General features: G+C 43.6%; 1 pseudogene; it reads right to left on the minus strand.

The window, feature by feature from the left end:
- Gm6883 (predicted gene 6883) lies at positions 1,328–2,276 on the minus strand (annotated as a pseudogene).

Consider the following 13,616-nt stretch of genomic DNA (forward strand, 5'->3'; position numbering starts at 1 on the left):
GTTTAACAACTTGAACAAATGTTTGGATATTTTTTTTATGTCAGCTTCTAAGTAATCTGAGGAAAGGACTAACTAACTAGGAAGGACTAACTAACTAGGGAAGGACTAACTAACTAGGAAAGGACTAACTAACTAGGGAAGGACTAACTAACTAGGAAGGACTAACTAACTAGGGAAGGACTAACTAACTAGGAAAGAACTAACTAACTAGGGAAGGACTAACTAACTAGGGAAGGACTAACTAACTAGGAAGGACTAACTAACTAGGAAAGGACTAACTAACTAGGAAGGACTAACTAACTAGGGAAGGACTAACTAACTAGGGAAGGACTAACTAACTAGGAAGGACTAACTAACTAGGAAAGGTCTAACTAACTAGGAAAGGACAATTTTTAATTTTTAAGGTTAAGTAGAGGGCTCTAAACTCTAACCAGTATCACTGTGATGCTCCGAGGATTAAAGATTTTTTTTATCTACTAAGGTAGGAGGCATTCTGAGGACAGACTTCTATGGGGGCACTAAGTACTCCCGTTATCCCTTTAGCTGTATACTCTTATTCAAAAATTACATCAGAATTCAAATCAATGACAGATTCTTCTCTATATCCCTCACTTGTCTTATTGCTAGGATAAAATAGCTGTCAGTGTGAACTTAAGGAAGGAAGTACGGGTGTGCACTGATAATTCCTCAGGTATCACCAAGGCAGAGATGGTGTCACCGTCAGTATAATGCTTCAACTTCAGGCCTCTAAGCACACCTACGAGGGACAATATAGACTAAGCCTAGCTTCTGAGAATGTCTATGAGGAACTGCCTTGATTAAGCTAATTAGCAATGTGAAGGCCCATATTAATTGTGGGCAGAATATCACAAATTCCTTGGGCAGATCAGGACAGTATAAAATGGAAAGGGCAAGTGGACATGCTAGCACTTTCTGCCCTTGACTGTGGATGCAATACACTATGACCTGCTATCTCAGTCTCCTGCTACTGTAACTTCCCTACAGAGATGGGACGTAACCATGCATGATGGCCTGAGTTCCACTCCCAGAATCCACATGGTAGAAGTAGAGAACTGATCTCAGAACGTTATCCTCTGGCCTCTGTTCAAGCTGTGGTGTGTATGTGTGTATGTGCACATAAGTATGCATACACACACATTATATATATACATATATATATGTACATGTACATATATATATATGGATTATGGATCATATGTGTGTTCATGTTCGTGTGCATATATATATGATGTATGTGACACATATGATTGATGTATATGTAGATATACATGCATATATATGTGTGTATATATATATGTATTTTTTTGAACATATGAAGCTGTTTAATTAGGTTAACAATTTAGAAGACCAGTTTGGGAGGAGACATCCTGTTTGTCAGGGAAAACTGAGGTCGCAGGTAGCCCTGGAGCTGAGGAACAGCTTTAATTTTTGGCAAAATCTGTGAGTCCACAGCTTTCTGATCAGCCTTTCGCTGCTCTGTAATCTCATATTTCTCCTTCTTCGTGTTGAAGATCTCGCCCTCCTGATGCCTGGGCTTGCGCAGCTGCTTCTTCTTGAAGTACGCGTCAGTCAGGTGTTTGGGGATTTTAACATCGCTGATATCAACTTTTGTAGAGGTGGCAATGACAAACTTCTGGTGTGTTCTGTGCAGAGGAACTCTGTTGATGACAAGAGGCCCAGTCACAAGCAGCAAGCCACTGTCCAGCTGCTTCAGGAAGACCGCTCTCTCGCCCCTGTGGCGCCCAGCGAGGATGATCAGGAGAGTCCGGGAGTGATGCTGGAGCGTAGCCTTCTCACGTGCTGGCTGAAGGGCTTCTTGCCATGGCTCAGCAGCTTCCGAGGAACATCTTCGGTGGGATAATACCTAGGCATTTTTCGAAGCTTCACCACCCGGGTGCCACCGTTCTTGTCCCCACCAACTGTTTTGGTGACAGTAGCAAGGACCTTCTCCTTTTTCTTCTTCTTCTTAACCTTGATCTTGGCAGCCGAGTATTTCCTTTTGTACAAGGCCTTCCTGGAGTACATAGCAGATCGGGAGTACCTGCCAATTCCTCTCACCAGGACAGGGTTTCGGCTGCAACGGGGCTTCGCCTTCTTGGTCTTTTTTTATGGCGAACCTTTTTTTTTTTTTTTTGGCTGTGCTGGCGGCCCGGGGACAGGAGGCAGCAGCGTCACCGCCAGCCTCCTTGGCCGCAGGTTTCTTCTCCTTTGTATCAGGTGCCTTTTCACCCGCCATCTTGCAAGACGGGAAAGAGCTGTATATGTATTTTTTTAAAGAAATAACATGGTGGTTGAGCAGAGAAATAATTTCATTGTAAATGTGAACTTACAGTAGAGGGGGCCTCCTAGACACCAGGCTAGCAGAGAAAACTAGCACATGTCATCTTACAGCTGGGCAGAGGTAATATTTCAAATTGAAAACTCGTCATTATGACCCCAGAATGCCACATATCAGTCGGTTCCTAATTTAAAATGAATATAAGTCATATAGGTTATACTACTTGAGGACAGGGAAAAGTAATGCCACCATATGCTCTGAGAAGGGAAGATGGAAATTTTTATGAAAGCCTTAATTACCACTGCTGACTTAAAAATGGTGAAAAGAATCATTTGTGAAAACTAAGTTCTGAGCCCCTCAGTGTTTAGTCAGTCAGTCAGTTCTGTCTCCTGGTTTCTAATGAAGCACAGTTGGGCAAGCTTGAAACCTCTTGGGTCAGTTTCTCCATGTTTGCCACACAGAAAGAAGGATTTTACAGTACTCTCATGCGTATTGTTCTGATAGCTTTGATGGTCAACTTGAGACAGCCCAGAGTCGCCTGAGAGGAGAAGCTTCAACCGAGGAGTTGCCTGAGTCAGATTGGGCCACGGGAATATCTGTGGGAGACTGTCTTGATTATTGATTGGTGTAGGAGGGTTCATTCTTAGGCAGTTGGACTTGAGCAGTATAATAAACCTAGCTGAGCACAAACCTAGGAGTGGCTGAGCCAGCAAGCAGCATTCCTCAATGGTTCCAGCTTTAAGATCCTGTGGAGTCCCTACCCTGATTTCCTTCACTGATGTTCTGCGACACAGAACTGCAATCTAAATAAATCCTTTCTTGTCCTAGTAGCTTTGGTTATGATTTATCACAACAATAGAGATTATGGTAGTTTGAATAGGCTTGGCCCACGGATTGGCACTATTAGGAGGTTTGGGCTTGTTGGAATAGGTGTGACTTTGTTGGAGGATATGTATCACTATCAGGGTAGGCAATGAGACTCTCCTCCTAATCACGAGGGAGCTAGTTTTCTCCTAGTGGCCTTCAGATGAAGATTTAGAACTCTCAAGCTCTGCCTGGATGCTATAATGTTAATGGATTGAACCTCTGAACCTGTAAGCCAGCCCCAATTCATATTGTCTTTATAAGAGTTGCTTTGGTCATGGTGTCTGTTCACCGCAGTAAAACCCTAACTAATAACGAAGACAGAGATAAAACTAGAAAACATATTGTCTGCATACTTTAGCTTAGCAGACTGAAATATTATTATACACCTATGTGCTTGGATGTTATATAAATAAAAGCACCAAAAAATGAAAATTGGTCTTAAAGGATCCAATGAAGACCATACTAAAACCCAGTTAACTACCTAATATGCCTATGTATGTGTATTTATAATGTTCCAGGGTAACTGAAATTCTAACTACACCTGGTTATAATAGAAAGCATTATATTAATTTCTGTTTTGATTGCAATTTTCTTAATTTTCTTATTTCTTTTTTTTCAAGACAATATTTCTTTGTATAGCCCTGGCTATCCTGGAGCTCTCTCTGTAGACCACGCTAGACTTAGAGATCTGCCTGCCCCTGCCTCCTGCAAGCTAGATTTAAGGTGTGCACTATCACTGCCTGACTCAATTTTCTAAGTGTTTGGCAGCAAATGTCTTGCATAGAAAAATAATGGTCACGTTGCATTTGTGGTCAGCTGAAATGCATAAGAAGCAACTGAAGAGGGTGGAATTCTAGGTGATCTGACATTCCTGTCCCTCACCCCATGGGCTAGTTATAATTTTCTCCTCTCAAGTGTGAGCTGTTCTGTAAATGCCATGAAATGTTGAGTTATATGTCAAAGAGATTTTTGTAGATGAGATTAAAGTCCAAACTCAGTTGATTTTGAGCTAACCAAAAGGGAAACTACTCTGCATGGGCCCGAGCTAATTAGGCAAGCTTTTGAGAAACAGGAGCTATCATTCCCCTTCACCTGGCCTTGAAGAGTTCAACTGCTGTGTTGGGTTAGAGTGGCAAGACAGAAGGTGTCCTTGAAGGGGACTAAAGGACAGAAGGCAAGCATGTGGTGACCTTGGTAGGACAGATGCGAGGGAATGAATCCTGCCAACACACAGGGAGCATGAAGGAGGATGCTGCGTCAGATGAGCTAACATCCTAGCCTACGCCTTGACATTAGCTGGGAAAGAGCCTCTCTGCCAAGCGCCCAGTTAAACAATGCCTGCAATGTTGATCTGTGAGAACTGAAGATCGGAAGTTGGTCTTGCTATAAGCCAGTCATAGAATAAAAACAAACAACAACAAGACCCAAGTAGGTGTGGCAACAAGGGGCAGGGCCACTGCATAAAATCAAGGAAACATGAGGATAAGCACATGTTGTTCCCAACTAAAATGGTGGGAACCAGAAATACGGTTAGCTTTGAGGACAATCAGTTCCCGGGGAAGGGACCCACTGGAGGGCTGGGTCCTCTTGATAGCATCTTGATGGAGGTGCTGGATTAGAACATTAGTGCCTACTTACAAAAACAAACAAGCATAGACCTGTACGCATGCATATACGTATGTCTTGTTAAAGAAGAGAACTCAGTGAGTATGAGTGCTGGCTGTGTAAGCTCGAGGACCCAAGTTCAAATCCTCAGCACTCCTGTTTGAGTGTGGCCATTCACTCTAGCCATATGTGTGGCCATAACCCTAGCACTATGAGAGGTGGAGACAGGAGGATGGATCACTGGAATTGGCTGGCTCCCAGCTTAATTATGGGTTCAGACTCAAGGAAATAAGGTGGAATAGGATAAACAGGATGTCTGATATTCTCTTCTGGCTTCTTTGTGGGCATATATACCTGTGCTATACACAAACAAACACATATAACACACACACACACATACACACACACACACACACACACAGAGAGAGAAAGAGAAAGAGAGAGAGAGAGAAGAGAGAGAGAAACAGACAGATAGGCAGACAGGTAGACAGACAGACAGACAGAGACAGACAGACAGACAGAGACAGACAGACAGAGACAGACAGACAGACAGAGACAGACAGACAGAGACAGACAGACAGAGACAGACAGACAGAGACAGACAGAGACAGAAAGAAACCACGAAGAAAAATAAAACTCAGTGAGCCTGCTCATGATGACTAAAATTCCCTGAGCTAAACTCTATACATTTCAGGCCTTCAGGAAATACTTTAGAATATTTCTGTAGCTCTGAGGGTCAAAGCCAGGGCCTCACATATGCCAGGCAGGCACTTTGTGGCTGAGCTCTATTCCAGACCCTTGTTTGTTTTGCAATAAAGTCTCCCTATGTAGCCTAGGCTGGTCTACAATCTGTTATGTGCATCAGGCTGGTCTCTCCATTTTCTAGCTTCTACCTCTTGAATGCTGAAGAAATACTTTCTTTGACTGTTGTAAAATATGCACGGTCGAACTGTATAATTTGAATCATGTCAAGCATACAACTCAATGACGTTTAATGCATTCATATCATTGTGCAACCAGCACCACCACCCGCCTCCAGAACTTCCACTATTCCAAAGGGAGAGAAATACATCCTGTCATAGAGACACCTGGCTCTGTTTTGTTTTTGCCATGTAAACAAGTCGGAGAACAATGCCTCGTGGTTTTCAAGGTGTTTCTCCTATTGTACTTGCTGATGTATGAGCCTGCCCTGTGGGCTGATGCATCTCCAGGGTTTTGTGAATAGTTCTTGGAAGGTTACTTACTTCTCAGGACCAAGTGGTTCTGTTTGTGTGTTCTTGTTGTTATTTTAATAATCCCCTTCCAGCTCACCTTTCATCATGTTCTCATTCAAATCATGGTCTCCTTCATAATTCTCAAGAAAGTCAAGAACGTTTAACCTTTGCCCCAACACCTCCTCCTAAAATGCTGTCATTTCCTTCCATGTCTGACAGGTGTAGGCCAGTAACTCTTTTACATCTATTTTTTTTAAGATTTATTTATTTATTATATGTAAGTACACTGTAGCTGTCTTCAGACACACCAGAAGAGGGCGTCAGATCTTGTTACAGATGGTTGTGAGCCACCATGTGGTTGCTGGGACTTGAACTCCGGACCTTTGGAAGAGCAGTCAGGTACTCTTACCCACTGAGCCATCTCACCAGCCCCTCTTTTACATCTATTGATCACTTACTCTCACTAGGTTCTAAAATCTTCTGGGGGAGGTGGCTATTTGCCTTTAGATACTGTTCAGGCATTAATTCCATTGGAAACTTCAGACCGTCCTCCTCCTGGGCTTCCACCCTCTGCTGCTATAGTCCGGGGCATTTTTGGTTATTTATGTATTTCTGCAATCTCTCTCTCTCTCTCTCTCTCTCTCTCTCTCTCTCTCTCTCTCTCTCTGCTCATCTTCCTTTATATCCTTGCCTTATCTATTTAACTGAATGTTACTAGAAACTCAGGCTTTGTCTTACACAAGCTTGTATCTTCTGAACCCAGCATAGCCTGTGCCACTCGCCGGCACAATGTTATTTAGTATCGACTGAACAGAGGGTAAGATGGGTACTGGGTACAGACTTTAAGGTTAGAACTAATTTACATCAGCTACTTAAAGGTCATGGCAGGGTAAGTTGAGGATGTAGCTCAGGTGTCAGGATGCTTGCCTAGCATGCATAAAGCCCTGGCGTTGACTCCAAGCACTGCGTAAACAGGGCTTGGCATTGCACACCTGTAACTTCAGCATTCAGGAAGCAGAAGCAGGAGAAGCCAAATGTCAAGGTCTTCCTGGGTTACAGAAAAGGTTAGAGGCCAGCCTAGGATAGATAAGGTATAATATGTAAATTAACATCACAGTAGATACAGACAAATTTGGTTAATAGCTGCAATAGGTAGAGAAAATGAGATGGAGACTTTTAAAGTCACCTGCATATGATGAATTTATGATGTTAAACTGATCAAGTATGTAGGAACTGGTGAATGTTGACCCCTCCCCTAAAAAATGGGTTCCCTTTCTTATTCATGAAGTCAGACATAGTGTACTGTAAATTTCCCAATGCTCATTGCTCTCGTTTCATGCATACTAATGAGGGCATGTGCTGCGGTGTGGTGGGGGAAATCATTTATCCAGCGGTGGGGAAAATAACATCAGGACTTGGACCCCTGCTGACTTTGCTCACATTTTTATTTTATTATATTTTTAAAAGATTTATATTGGCAGTCTAATGAAATCACTGAGTGCATTAAATAAAAAGCATGTCACTGCAAAGGTTATGAGCCTCCTTCTCCCCTTGGCATCTTATAGGTAAGTGACATACAGACTGGCTCCCCATGGCTCTCTCTTCCACACAACGGCTGTCATCTTCATTTCTGGGGTCTATTAAAAATTAATCACAGAGCATTCAGAGAAACTCCAGAGTTCTCAAATAAGGATGGAAAGATAAATTTTGATATAGAATCGCATGGTGATGCTTGTCTCTTCCATACCACTCATGCTTAACACAAATGGCAGCCTCATTCACTAAAACAGAATATACTGAAAACGCAGCCTTAGATTTTTGTGATCAAGCCTGTATTATTTCCTAAACTCTAGAGGCAAGGAAAGGGGTAGGATCAATACTTAGACTAGTCTGCTCTCTGCAGGCTATGTGAGCTCCTCCTTAAAGGGAAGATACACAATCTTTACCATGCCCAGATGGTGGACATATGATCTGATCTGCCTACAGTTTAATGATGGCAAAGCCCAAGCAGGCCAGTGGGATGGTTCAGGGCACTCTCATCCACTGCATTATCTGTTAAATGTCAGTCTAAATGTTTTTAAACAATTGGGGGTGGGGTGGGTGGAGAGGCATAAAATGGCTCAGCAGTATATACCTGGGGGCCTCAGCTTGACCCTAAGAACCCAAAGTGGAAGAAAGGAACCAAGTCCTGAAAGTTGTCCTCTGACCTCCACAAGCTTCCTATGCAATGCATATCTGTACTCAAGCACACATCACTTACCGACACAATAATAATAAATGACATTAAAACATTTGCATGTATTAGTTCGTAAGCTAATGACTGAATATGACATTCCCCCACCACTTTTGTTTCTGTGTGTGTTGTATCCATACAGTTGCCAGAACGGTTCATAGTAAGTAGGAGCCAATGGATTGAGTAATTAGTGGAGGACATTGCTTAGAATAGTTGCTGAACCAACCTAGAAATGAAGGTGAAAGTGGGTGAGGTCATGGCTCTTGTCACAGCCAGACAGAAATCAGACCAGACCCTTTGCAATGCTGACTGATAGCAGAAGTTGATCTTTGCACTATATAAAAAAAAAGACATGCATGGTCTTATGTTTTCCCCTCTGTCTTTGATTTGATTTCCTTATTTATTTTTCTACTGTCAGTTATGTTATCTATCTGTCTATCTATCTATCTATCTATCTATCTATCTATCTATCTATCTATCTATCTATCTATCTATCGAATGTGTGTGTCCCTGCCACAGAGAGCATGCATGGAGACCGGAGGGCATCTCTTGCACAAGTCCGTTCTCTCCTTCTACTATGTGGGTCTTGGAAATTAAACTCAGGTCATCAGGTTTGGCAGCAAATTCCTTTTCTCACTAAGCCATCTCCCCAGACATCTCTTGGTTACTTGTATTCTTATACCATATCTATTAGCAAAGATGAAAGAACTTACAGTGGTTTTCATTTTCAGTCTAGCTGTATTCCTGCATCCAACTCTTTCCCCACTTTGGGCTTCCAGCTAACTCTTGCCACTCTTCAGTTTCCTGGGGTTGCACCTGTTCCCTATGGTTTTGTGCCTCAATCTAGACACCAGAAAGGGTTGGAGTCTGATCTTGTCCTATTACTTATTTTGTCCCAGAAGAAGATGCAGCTTCCCTTCCCCTAGTGGCTATGGAGTGTGGAGAGAGCAGCCGGTGACTGCCTACTGTTGTAACCATTGATACAGCCATGGAGAGTAGACTTGCCCTTAGGGCCTGGATCTAATTTCCACTACCTAGTGCTAGCCTTTGGGTAAGTCACACCCACTTTGAAACTTATTATCTCTCTCCTCTCAAAAGTAGGAACAAAGTATAACCCTCATAGAGCCAATGCCAGCATCACCTAGAGAGCCTGACACAAAGTTTCCTCTGGAAGCAACACTGACTGCAGGAAGCCAGCCCATAGGAGTCACAAGAAGTCCTGAACTGTAGCTCCTCCACCCTCCCCGTTCCCCAGCCCTACATGCAGGTTTGCTGCTTCCTTTAGAATTAGAGTTTGGGGAGGGAAAAGTTCAGGCTGTTGCCAGATTGGAGAGAAAGGAGAGCAAAAGCTAGATAAGACACCAGGACAGCAGCCAAGTGGTCTGAGGCTCAGGCTGTGCTCCAGTCCCCGCTAACTGCAGTGCTGGCCCCCACACCGAGAGACACAGCCCAGAATGCCACCAGAGGCAGGCTGCTTCCAACCTCTCTTGGCCAGGTTAACAGCTGCAGGTGGGTCCTACCCAACAGAAGAATGGCACTCTCTAACAAGTTCCTCGCTATTGGGCTAGATGGTGGGTTATTCCTGGATGCCCCCTCTATGTGCATCTTAGGGCTTTATGTGGCCACCCCTGTATCTGTATCACTGTTGCTGGTAGGGGTTGATGCTTCTCTGAAACCGTCTCTGTTCCTCAGTTTGTTTTTGTTTTTAAAGATTTCTTTATTTATTATGTGTTAAGTACACTGTAGCTGTCTTCAGACACACCAGAACAGGGCATCCGTTCCCATTACAGATGGTTGTGAGCCACCAGGTGGTTGCTGGGATTTGAACTCAGGACTTCCAGAAGAGCAGTTGGTGCTCTTAACCACTGAGCCATCTCTCCAGCCCTCTCCCGAAGTTTGACTTGCTTCTTCTGTTCACCTCAGCACTGTAAAACTACCCTTACTCTTTATTTCACAGAAACCCTACTTTGGGCAGAAATAAGCCGCTTGACTCACTCAGCAAGAAGTGCCTGAGGCCACAGGGGTTTGGACCCAGATTCCCAGCTCCAGCCGAAGCTTTGATTTCTTGGACTACCTCGTCGGAGGGCCTGAGCCCATTAGGGCCACATTGTGAGAAGGATCTGGCTTTGCAAAAGTATATGGCGCCTTCTCTCAGTGGCATTCCGTGCGGACCAGTCCCAGTGAGTGGAATTGAGTCTGTTCTTTCAGGTGCGCTCCGTGTGTGACAGGACAGAATGAGGCTCTCCGTAATATGGCGTGAAATGGATGAGGGGAGGTGGCACCCAAGCTAAGGACTCATTTTTCTTGTTGCCGTATTTCTTGGCTTGTTATAGTTTCTTTAGACCCTCGAGCTCTTGTCAGCGACCCGTTTTTTCTGAATGGAGACATCGCTGCTTTGAAGTCATAATTTATCCAACAAGAGCTGCTAAAAGAAGCACTTTTTAGCGTGCGTGCAAGCGAAGGCTAGGAGCTGTAAGTCACCTCCCAGCGCTTGGGTAAATTGCAAAGAGGAGAGTCCACTTACCTCAGGGAGTCAATTTTTACTTATTGCCTTTTTCTCTGAACATTTTTTTTCTCAAACATTTTTCTTGCCCTTGCTTTCATTACCGATTCTGAGTTAGGCTGTCCAAATTAGGTGTTTCTGATTTATTTATGGCATGTAGTTAGCCGTGAGGTAACACGTGACTCCCTCATCACTCACCATCAAGCTAAACAAGAGTTTTGAAATTTGGCCTATGGAAAGCCTAGGGACACATTACATGTTCCCTAACTACTCGAAAACAATTACATTCAGTATAAAATCTTTCTTCACCAGCCTGTAAGACAGACCATTGGGAGGCTTGACTGCATCTCTGTGCCTGGATTCAAGTCACATCCTTATACCAGTGATTAGCACTGTGACCTTAGGCAAGGCTCAAGCCTCTCTGTACATTGGTTTTCTTGCTTGGGAGGTAAGTCAAACTCATTCCTTTTTCATAGGTTTTTTAGCAGGTAAGAGATAAGTTCAGATAGGCAAAGAATAGAAGGGTGTATGCTTTGGAAAGCAAAGATAGGTATGAATTCTTAATGATCTGACTTCTTTTTCTTATTATTACTCTTCTCTCTCTCTCTCTTTTTCTCTCTCTTTGGTTTTTCGAGACAGGGTTTCTCTGTATAGGCCTGGCTGTGCTGGAACTCACTTTGTAGACGAGGCTGGCCTCAAACTCAGAAATCCGCCTGCCTCTGCCTCCCAAGTGCTAAGATCAAAGGCGTGCGCCGCCGGGCAGATATTACATCCTGACCACAGTTCCCCTCTCTCTTTCTCCAGTTTCCCCATCTCCACCTCTCCATTCTCCCAGATCCATCCTCCAAATCCCCCACTGTCACACCTCCCCTCCCCTCAGAAAAGAACAGGCCTCCCAGGGACATTAGTAAAACCAGGCGCATACCATCACATCAAGACTGGACAAGGCAACCCAATAGGTTAAAAAATAATGATAATAAAAGGTCCCATACGTAGACAAAAGAGTCAAGGACAGCCCCACTTCCACTGCTCAGATTCCCATAAGAACACCATAACATATATGCAGAAGACCAAAGTTAGACCTCTACAGACTCCCTGATCTCTGCAAGCTCTCATGAGTCAGTTGATTCTGAGGCCATGTTGAACTGTCTTCTAAGTGTTATATTTGAAGGGAGACACACAAACAGACCAGAAAAGCTATTAGAAGAATAATACAGCTAACGCAGAGGCGTTTGCAGGTCTCACTGAAAGTGTTTTGTTAAATACAATCAGGTGTGTTATCTATTTAAGTCTTCCGGGTCTGACAATGTGTGAGGTGGAATCTCGAGTTTTAAAGGTTGAAGAGAAATGTCTTCATTGTGCAAGTCTGCATAATAAAATCCATCTGACCGAGTAGAGCTGTATTGAGTGGCCAGCGCCTTTGGTGTCTTCCCCTCACCTCTTCTGTACCTTCCTACGCACTCTTGGGAGGCACATACCACACTCTGTGCAAGTTACAGGAAAGGAAAACAACAAAAACACCTCTCCATCTCCATATGTTATTGCTTTTTCTACCCGCTGAGTTTTCAGGGTAACTACCTTGTCATTAAATTTGCCTATTGCAGACAAAGCTATTCAAACAAACAATACCCCACGATGTGTGATGTATGATGGGCAGTCAGATTTCCCTAAGAGGATTGTTCTGGAGCCCCCTAAAATGTTCCTTTGTTGTAATTCACAGAAAGGCACAAGAGAGCAGCTGAACTGTGCAACCTAGTTTTATTAAAAGCCCATTGGGACAGTACATATGTTTTTTGTTTGTTTGTTTGTTTGTTTACATCACACACACACACAAACACACACACAATCTCTTTACATTTGTTCTGGAATTGGCTAGGAAAGCATTTAGTGTTAAATCTCTGCAGACTGGATAGTGGATTTTAACTTCTTCCCAGGAGTTGCAAATATTACATTCCTTAATCTTCATAGTATGAAGCTAGCAGGACTCTATTATCAAACCCATTTTATGACCAGGAGGTCCAAGGAGAATTCTAGGGATTTCACCAATTCGCCATAAACCAGGTTGATCACCTAGTTTCCATAATTCACTCCCATGGACTTGAGCTCTTTCATACTTGTGACAGGCCTGCGACTCCCATTTCTGTAGCAGGAAAGTGTGTATGGGGGAGTTTTGCACAGTGTTAAACCTGACGTCAGAGTCTGTTTCAGCCCCACGGTATTCCCTACTTCTAGATCCCATGAGCAAGGTGAGGTCCTGTTTGTGTTTTCCATGTATGCTTTGCAACTAAACAGGCATGCCCACTGGCCTGCTCTCAGGGACCCAGCAGCAGTTCATGTCATCACCTACTGCCTGCAAGGTGTGCTAGGTGTGCCAGGTGTGTGCTGCACATACAAGGGCCCCTAGAGACCCCAGATCTCTCTCTTTGAGGTCTCTCTCTCCTCTCTCTCTCTCTCTCTCTCTCTCCCTCTCTCTCTCTCTTTCTGCACCCCACCTCTCTGCTCTCTCTGCTTCTCTTCCCTTCCCCCAGTAAACTTCTTACACTAGATCTGTTACATGGTATAATTTCTCAAGGGTACTGCAACCCTCGAAATTTTTATCCTATCATGCATAATCAATAATCTACTAATTTTTACCAGGAAGGATTATCACTTTTCAGCAGGGGTATGAGGACTTCTGAGATGAGAGAGAGAGAGAGAGAGAGAGAGAGAGAGAGAGAGAGAGAAGTTTACTTATTCCTCTTGTGATCCTTTCCATTTGTCAAATCGTTAGAAGCTGTAGTCATCTGGGAAGGACTTCAGTGGAGAAAATGCCTCATCGGAGTGGCCTATAAGGAAGTCTGTGGGAGCATTTTCTTGATTGATGATTGCTATGGGAGGGACTAGAACACTGGAGCA

The sequence above is a fragment of the Mus musculus genome, chromosome 18 (genome assembly GCF_000001635.26).
Source record: "Mus musculus strain C57BL/6J chromosome 18, GRCm38.p6 C57BL/6J".
Classification (NCBI taxonomy): domain Eukaryota; kingdom Metazoa; phylum Chordata; class Mammalia; order Rodentia; family Muridae; genus Mus; species Mus musculus.